Source organism: Aquarana catesbeiana, linkage group LG05 (genome assembly GCF_042186555.1).
Source record: "Aquarana catesbeiana isolate 2022-GZ linkage group LG05, ASM4218655v1, whole genome shotgun sequence".
NCBI lineage: Eukaryota > Metazoa > Chordata > Amphibia > Anura > Ranidae > Aquarana > Aquarana catesbeiana.
In genome coordinates this window covers 641,822,200-641,830,751 of record NC_133328.1, presented here as the reverse complement: position 1 = coordinate 641,830,751, position 8,552 = coordinate 641,822,200, and the positions used below count along the sequence as shown (strand labels likewise).

Here is an 8,552-nt window from a genome sequence, read left to right as displayed (position 1 = left end):
GGAGGAGAGCAGGGAGAGAGAGAGAGGGGGGGTAGGAGGGAGGAGAGGGGAGAGGAGAGCAGGGAGAGAGAGAGAGGGAGGGGGAGAGAGAGGGAGAGGAAGGAGAGAAGAGAGAGAAGAAGAGGGAGAATAAGAGGGGAGAGAGAGAGAAAGAGAGCAATAGAAAGGAGAGGAGACAGGGAGGGGGGCAGGAAATAGGGGAGATGAAGGGAGAAGGGGGGGGGGATAAGAGAAGATGATAAAGAAGATGATGAAGAGCTAGAAGAAGAATAAAGAAAAGTTGGTGAGGGAAGAGAGAGGGAGAGAAGGAAGGTTGGAAGGGGAGTGAAGAAAGGAGGGAGGAAAAGGAGAGATGAAGTGTAGGACAGGGAGGAAGAGATAGATGGGGGAGGAGAAGTGAGAAAGGGGGGGGGGAGAAAAGAGAAGGGGGGTAGGTCTTTCTATGTCAAAGAAAACAGATGAAGAGGTTGCCATTATTATTATTATTATTATTTAGCAGTAATAATAGCAGCAGACACCCAGAAGAAAATGCAACACGGTTTTACATTTGCTCTTATGTGAATTTCCCTCCTGATTCCTCGGAATGTGATGGGGGGAGGGTAAAAGCCGGACGCTTGGAAATTTAGAGACAATGAATAAGCGGCACAGTGTTGATGGAACAGTGGGGATGCAGCTGTTAATTTCCTTCACAGCCAGACATGACCATATCTAGGGATGGTACAGCCAGGGGACTATAAAGGAGGAATAGTTAAATCCCCCTCACCCCTCTTTTTTCCATTCTTACTGTTTCTGACGATTCCGGGTACAGAGATACAATCCATAGCCGAGTCCTTCCTGGGCAGTGCCCATTATTCTGCTGTCCTATATTCACAGTTTGCCCATTCTAACAAAATCCACAATGTGTGCAATCAATGTGTGCAATCCATGTGTGCAATCCATGTGTGTGGTGTGGATGGAGCTCGTGGCAACGAGCCGTTAATCTGCATGGAAGGAGAAAAGTACAAAGCTGCAGATTTCCAGAATTGATAATATAATAGGAATGATGGTTCCCTATGGATAGAAAATATGGGATTAGAGATCTGCAGTGAGATGGAGAGAACAGTAAAGCACAATCACTGGGAAGGTGACATGAGCAGATAGGGATTATCTGTTTACATAGAGAGTTACAATCTACAGGTAGAAACAAGTTATTAAAGCAGAACTGCAGCCAAAAAAATAACAAGATACAATGTTAAAAGTACATTAAAACTTAAAATAACAAAACAGCTTTTGCTACAACATACAGCTTTAGTTCAGAGTTTTCCACTGCAGTACCTATTTTCCGCCACTAGATGTCCTCAGTCTGATAGCGAACATCATTCAACCCACCACCCACTCTGTGACTGGACAGTGAAAGGAGAAGCAGCGCAGTGAGGAGCTCATCTCTCAGTCACTCTGCTTTCTCCTCCTATCAGCAGGTTTCTGGTCAGCCAATGAACTGGCTCCTTCTGCTGCTTTTCCCTCCTCCAGTCTGTGCTCTAATGTGCAGGGAATGCACTTCCACTGCTTGCATTTAGAAGTGTATTTAATTGCCTACACCAATATCACAGCACCCAGAGCTTCTCAGTAGAAGTTGCAACAAGTCCTGGATGGAGGACGTCCAGCATCATCTAGAGCTTAATTAGGCAACCTGGGGTCCTCCAGCTGTTGTGGAACTACATTTCCCATGAGGCATTGCAAGGCTGGAAGTTACAATTCCTTCCAGAGGCATGATGGGACTTGTAGTTCTGCAACAGCTGGAGGGCCCCAGGTTGCCTAGCCCCAATCTAGAACTTTCCTACCCAGCTTGACTGTCCCTGGCCCGCCCCCCCTTTTCATTCATTGGACTCAGCACCACATGTGGGCATTACAAAGCGCCCATAGGAACGCCCACTCCTCCAGACTGATACCCACCCACCGAAACATTTTGATATTTGCATAACTCCTCCCACTGCTTGTATCAGGACGGAGGGCTCTTGAAAGAAGGACTGAGGCGGGGCACTGTGATGATTTCAGGAAGCTATGTACAGACCCCCTGCCAGCCATATGACCGCATTGCATTGAGAAGCGCAGAGACCCGGTGATGATGTCCATTTGGGCTCAGCTGAAAATAACCGTCACTTTTTTAAAAAAAGAGGCTCCTTTTCCTTGTCTATAAGCTTCATTGTTACCCAGAATTCCTCCAAGCTGACACCCAGAGAGGTTCATCTTTTCATGGTGTCACCTGCTGACGAGGCCGAAGGAGGAAGGAGACAAAGTACTTCTATGATGAGGGAAGTCAAATGTTATTTTTCCTGCACCACTTTGATTTTAAGTGCTTTGTCAACCGCCGCTGCTGTATAAATAAGATCATAAATGATGATGAAAATATTAATAACAAGGTTTCCAGGTACGAGAGAAAATCAAGACTAAATGGATGAGATCTGGATTCCTGGTAAATCCTTCGCCATACGCAACGCGTGTGCGGAGCTGCATTTTTGTGAAGGTTAAGAGGTGCGGCGTTTAGTCGGCAAATGGAATGGGAGATCCAGGAATATCGCAGGAGGTGACAGAATTTCACACCCCGTCATGTGGAGGTCTCACCGAGATGAGAACCCAGATCAGCCTGAATTATGAGTCGGAGCCGTCATTGGTCTGCCCCCCCCCTCCCCCACCCCCCAAGTTTTATTACCTCCAGAAAATTATATCATCAGATACTGCTGGGAACTGCTGCCAATGTTTCTGAGATCCCCGTAATAGATATTCAGAGGTGAGCCCTGAGAACAGATAGCGAGCGCCACTGAGACGATGGTGGGTGAGGTGCATCTATCTCTTGTCCAATCAACGTGTATAAACAATATTACTTTGTATCTCTATATCTACTGTCTGATAACTGTTTATACACAGTTACTTTGATCAGACAGGAGATAGAGAAATACAAAGTAACATTGTTTATAAACGTTGGTCAGACGGGAGATAGAGAGATACAAAGTAATATTGTTTATAAACATTTGATCAGGCGGGAGATAGAGAGATACAAAGTAACATTGTTTATAAACATTGATCAGGTGGGAGATAGAGAGATACAAAGTAACATTGTTTATAAACATTGGTCAGATGGGAGATAGAGAGATACAAAGTAACATTGTTTATAAACATTGGTCAGACAGGTATAGAGAGATACAAAGTAGCATTGTTTATAAACATTGATCAGGCGGGGAGATAGAGAGATACAAAGTAACATTGTTTATAAACATTGATCAGACGGGAGATAGATAGATACAAAGTAACATTGTTTCTAAACATTGATCAGGCGAGAGATAGAGAGATACAAAGTAACATTGTTTATAAACTTATGATCAGGTGGGAGATAGAGAGATACAAAGTAACATTGTTTATAAACATTGGTCAGATGGGAGATAGAGAGCTACAAAGTAACATTGTTTATAAACATTGGTCAGACAGGTATAAAGAGATACAAAGTAGCATTGTTTATAAACATTGATCAGGCGGGAGATAGAGAGATACAAAGTAACATTGTTTCTAAACATTGATCAGGCGAGAGATAGAGAGATACAAAGTAACATTGTTTATAAACATTGATCAGGTGGGAGATAGAGAGATACAAAGTAACATTGTTTATAAACATTGGTCAGATGGGAGATAGAGAGCTACAAAGTAACATTGTTTATAAACATTGGTCAGACAGGTATAAAGAGATACAAAGTAGCATTGTTTATAAACATTGATCAGGCGGGAGATAGAGAGATACAAAGTAACATTGTTTCTAAACATTGATCAGGCGAGAGATAGAGAGATACAAAGGGGTTTATTTATTAAAGGCAAATCCACTTTGCACTACAAGTGTACTTAGAAGTGCAGTCGCTGTAGATCCGAGGGGGGACACGCAAGGAAAATAAAAAACAGCATTTTTGCTTGCACATGATTGGATGATAGAAATCAGCAGAGCTTCTGCACATTTCAGATCTTCCCCTCAGATTTACAGCGACCGCACTTTCAAGTGCACTTGTAGTGAACAGTGGATTTGCCTTTAGTAAATCAACCCCACAGTAACATTGTTTATAAACAAGGATCAGATGGAAGATAGACACAAAGTAACATTGTTTATAAACATTGTTCAGACTGGAGATTGATACAAAGTAACATTGTTTATAATCATTGATCAGACGGGAGATAGAGAGATACAAAGGGGGTTATTTACAAAAAATTGCACGGTGCAAAATCTGGTGCAGCTTTGCATAAACACCAATCAGCTTCCAGGTTTTATTGTCAAAGCTTAATTGAACAAGCTGAAGTACGAAGCTGATGGGCTACAATGCACAGCTGCATCAGATTCTGAGTGCACCAATCTTAGTAAATCTCCCCCAATGCTTATAAACAATGTTACTTTGTATCTCTCTATCTCCCGTCTGATCAATGTTTATAAACAATGTTACTTTGTATCTCTCTATCTCCCGTTTGATCAATGTTTATAAACAATGTTACTTTGTATCTCTGTATCTCCCGTCTGATCAATGTTTATAAACAATGTTACTTTGTATCTCTCTATCTCCTGTCTGATCAATGTTTATAAACAATGTTACTTTGTATCTCTCTATCTCCTGTCTGATGAATGTTTATAAACAATATTACTTTGTATCTCTCTATCTTCTGTCTGATCAATGTTTATAAACAATGTTACTTTGTATCTCTCTATCTTCTGTCTGATCAATGTTTATAAACAATGTTACTTTGTATCTCTCTATCTTCTGTCTGATCAATGTTTATAAACAATGTTACTTTGTATCTCTCCATCTCCTGTCTCAAAAGAGATCCAAGACATCTGGAAATCTTACATCTTTAATAACTGAAGTTTTGCCAAAACTCCAAACTGTTGGCAATATACAACCTCGCTGCAGGCTGGACGGATCTCCTCATTTATCAGACGATGAATAATGTAAAGCAGCAACACAAACTTCCTAGATAACAAGTAATAATAATCACATATTCAGCTGCAGTGAAGGGAAGCGGAGAAGAGGGATAATGAGGGATAATGAGGGAGCACCCCGACCTGTATAGAGAATATTCAGTTCTAAGTGTGAGCCGAGCCCCAGCACAGCCCAGAGGAGATAACAAGCAATTCCTCATTAGAAAGAATACTGATCCTGTATAATCAGATCATAAAATATCCCAGGAAGATCATAAGGCTGAACATGTGGAAGGAAAGGAAACATCGGCTGTATTATATTCTACACCAAATTCACCGGTCTGTGTCACCACAATGTACAAACCGATTGGCTGTACAGATCAGCCACAGCACCAGATGAGCAAATAATAAGGTCAGATGTGCTTGGAACTCCGGGATTAACAATTGTCCCGGGGGGGGGGGGTCCCCATGTTATCGCCCACAGTGATTACCCCTCCAACCAATCTACCACCCCACACACGGACAATCTGTATCTCATACATGAGACATCCACAACTGAGGAACAGATACTGCAACTGTCTGTACCAGTCACATCTGTCTCTGTACCAGAGGAGCTTACACTCTAATGTCCCCTCCCCCCAGTCACACACTATTGTTTTACATTTATATAGCTCTGACATATACCACAGTGCTGTACAGAGGACACTGAGCCATTTACATCAGTCTCTGTACCAGAGGAGCTTACACTTTAATTTCCCTCCACAGTAATTTTTATCTATCTATCTTGGTAGAACAGGGAATGTCCATGTAGTGTTGTTTCTATAATTCTATCTCATTTATCTTTCTTAGTAGATGGGAAGGCTATTTATCAACAGCATCTCTATTGATATCCTATCCATCTGATCATATCTATCAATCTACAGCATCTCTATTGATATCCTATCTATCTATCTATCTATCTATCTATCTGTGAATTCATACCCTTTCTGTCTATCCATTTCTCTGTTGTATACACAGTATTACACAAAAGTCAGTACACCCCTCACATTTTTGTAAATCTTTTCTTCTATCTTTTCATGTGACAACACTGAAGAAATGACACTTGTCTACAATGTAAAGTAGTGAGTGTACAGCTTGTATAACAGTGTAAATTTGCTGTCCCCTCAAAATAACTCAACACACAGCCATTAATGTCTAAACCGCTGGCAACAAAAGTGAAAATCTCCAAATTGGGCCCAAAGTGTCAATATTTTGTGTGGCCACCATTATTTTTCAGCACTGCCTTAATCCTCTTGGGCATGGAGGTCACCAGAGCTTCACAGGTTGTCACTGGAGTCCTCTTCCCCTCCTCCATGATGACATCACAGAGCTGGTGGATGTTAGAGACCTTGCGCTCCTCCACCTTCCGTTTGTCCCACAGATGCTCAATAGGGTTTAGGTCTGGAGACATGCTTGGCCAGTCCATCACCTTTACCCTCAGCTTTTTTAGCAGGGCAGTGGTCATCTAGGATGTCTGTTTGGGGTGGTTATCATGTTGGAATACTGCCCTGCGGTCCAGTCTCTGAAGGGAGGGGATCATGCTCTGCTTCAGTATGTCACAGTACATGTTGACATTCATGGATACTGTAGCTCTGACATATACCGCAGTACTGTACAGAGAACACTGAGCTAGTCACATAATCTCTGAACCAGAGGAGCTTACACTCTAATGTCCCCCCACAGTCACACGCTATTATTATTATACATTTATATAGCTCTGACATATACCGCAGTGCTGTACAGAGATCGCTGAGCCAGTCTCTGAATCTCGGAACCAGAGGAGCTTACACTCTAATGTCTCCCTACAGTCATTTTTATCTATCTTGGTAGAACAGGGAATGTTGAATAGCTAGAATCTGGGAACAGCTGAGTGTTGTTTCTATAATTTTATCCTATCTATCTATCTATCTATCTATCTATCTATCTATCTATCTATCTATCTATCTATCTATCTATCTATCTATCTATCTATCTATCTATCTGGGACTGTCCCAGCAGTTGGGTGCTGTTTCAGTCCTGGCTCCGGTCCCAGGGGTCTGATATTGGATAACAGGGGGGGGGGGGGTTCAGACTTCCCTCCTTCCCGTTAAGTATTTATTAGTCCATACCAGCCCCCCAGACAGGAGGTGCGAGGCTGGAAAAACATATTTCTGAGGTTTCTGACTCCAGGCCGGCGGTATGAATGGGGCGGCTCATCTCACTACAATACCCTCATTAACGGCCGTGTTCATTGTGCGCCCGGCACTGCACCCTGTGTTTTTAATGGGCGCCCCGCAGGAAACCGAGGGGTTCCCCTGTGTCTGACCACCAACTTCTGGCTCCCGCAGAGCCGGCCGCTCCAACACTCCCAGACATTGACTGAAATACACTTTTCTGTCTCACCTTTTATTTTTAGCCTTTCGCCTTCAACAAGGAAATCTGTGTAACCCCCCCTTCCGAGCTCCCAGATTTCAGCTGAATAATGTTTATTTCTGGCGAGAACGCCGCGGAAAAGAAAAACAAAAATCTCAAGAAATGGTAAAAGCAGAATATTGTCTTGGGATGGAGGGAATGTAAAAGGGAGATAAATTCATTTTTTTTTTCTTATATCTGAGTTTTTGTGGATGATGGAGAATTTAAGTGGAACTTCACCCTTCCCTTCAGTCTTGCCTAGGATTAGCGGCCCTTCTACTGGGCTGAAATGACTTCCTCTTATTTCACTGCACACTGTGAGCTTCTCACAATATTCATTAGAAGCTGCAGTAAGTCAGACAGAGCCCCGCCTCATTTCTTGGTTGGAGGGCATCCCGCATCATCTAGCTGTTGTCTATTCCTCTTCTTCTGATGGTGGGAAGCATGCTTCCAAGACAGAGCTGCACACGTGCAATGATGTCTGAGTGCTGCTCGGTCCTGGAGAACTGTAAAGGCAGCTTGCACACATTCAATGGGTGAAACACGTCAGTGGGGTTGTCCCAGGAGGGGCTCAATTGTCAAGAAGACCACAATTTTATGAAAACACTGACCTCGTTAGTGTGTGATCAGTCCTTAGCTACTGATTTTTACACACCAATGAGGTTCCAGAAATGGCGACCAGGAGGATTGATACAGACCCCAGTAGGGTAGAGCCTATGGACCAGTCCAGCCTGGAAAACTAAGTATACTATTGAGTTTTCTCCATCTGCTGGAACAAGGCCAGGAGAGGGTGAGCAAGTGGATCTCTATTGGATGAATGGATCTGCCACACCTATGAGATTCCAAAAGTGGTGTACAGACCAGGAGAATGGATACAGACCGCAGTAGGGTATGGGCCATGGACTAGTCCAACCAGGAAAAGTAAGTGTGCCATTGGCTTATCTACTGCTGCAGGAACAAGGCCAGTAATAGATGAGAAAGTGGATCTTCATTGGATGAAAGGGCCAGCCACACAGATGAAGATTCAGAAGTGGTTTACAGACCAGGAGAATGGACACAGACCTGGGTAGGGTACGGACCATAGACAAGTCTAACCAGGAAAAATGAGCGTGCCATTGACCTACCTGCAGCTGCAGGAACAAGGCCAGTAATAGATAAGCAAGTGGATCTTCATTGGATGAATGGGTGAGCCAAGCCT

At 43.1% G+C, this 8,552-nt stretch overlaps 1 protein-coding gene across 1 annotated transcript in view; it reads left to right on the top strand.

Annotated features, from left to right (window-relative positions):
• Positions 1–8,552, top strand: part of PTH1R (parathyroid hormone 1 receptor) — a 438,047-nt gene that overhangs the window by 30,369 nt on the left and 399,126 nt on the right. The window lies entirely within an intron of this gene.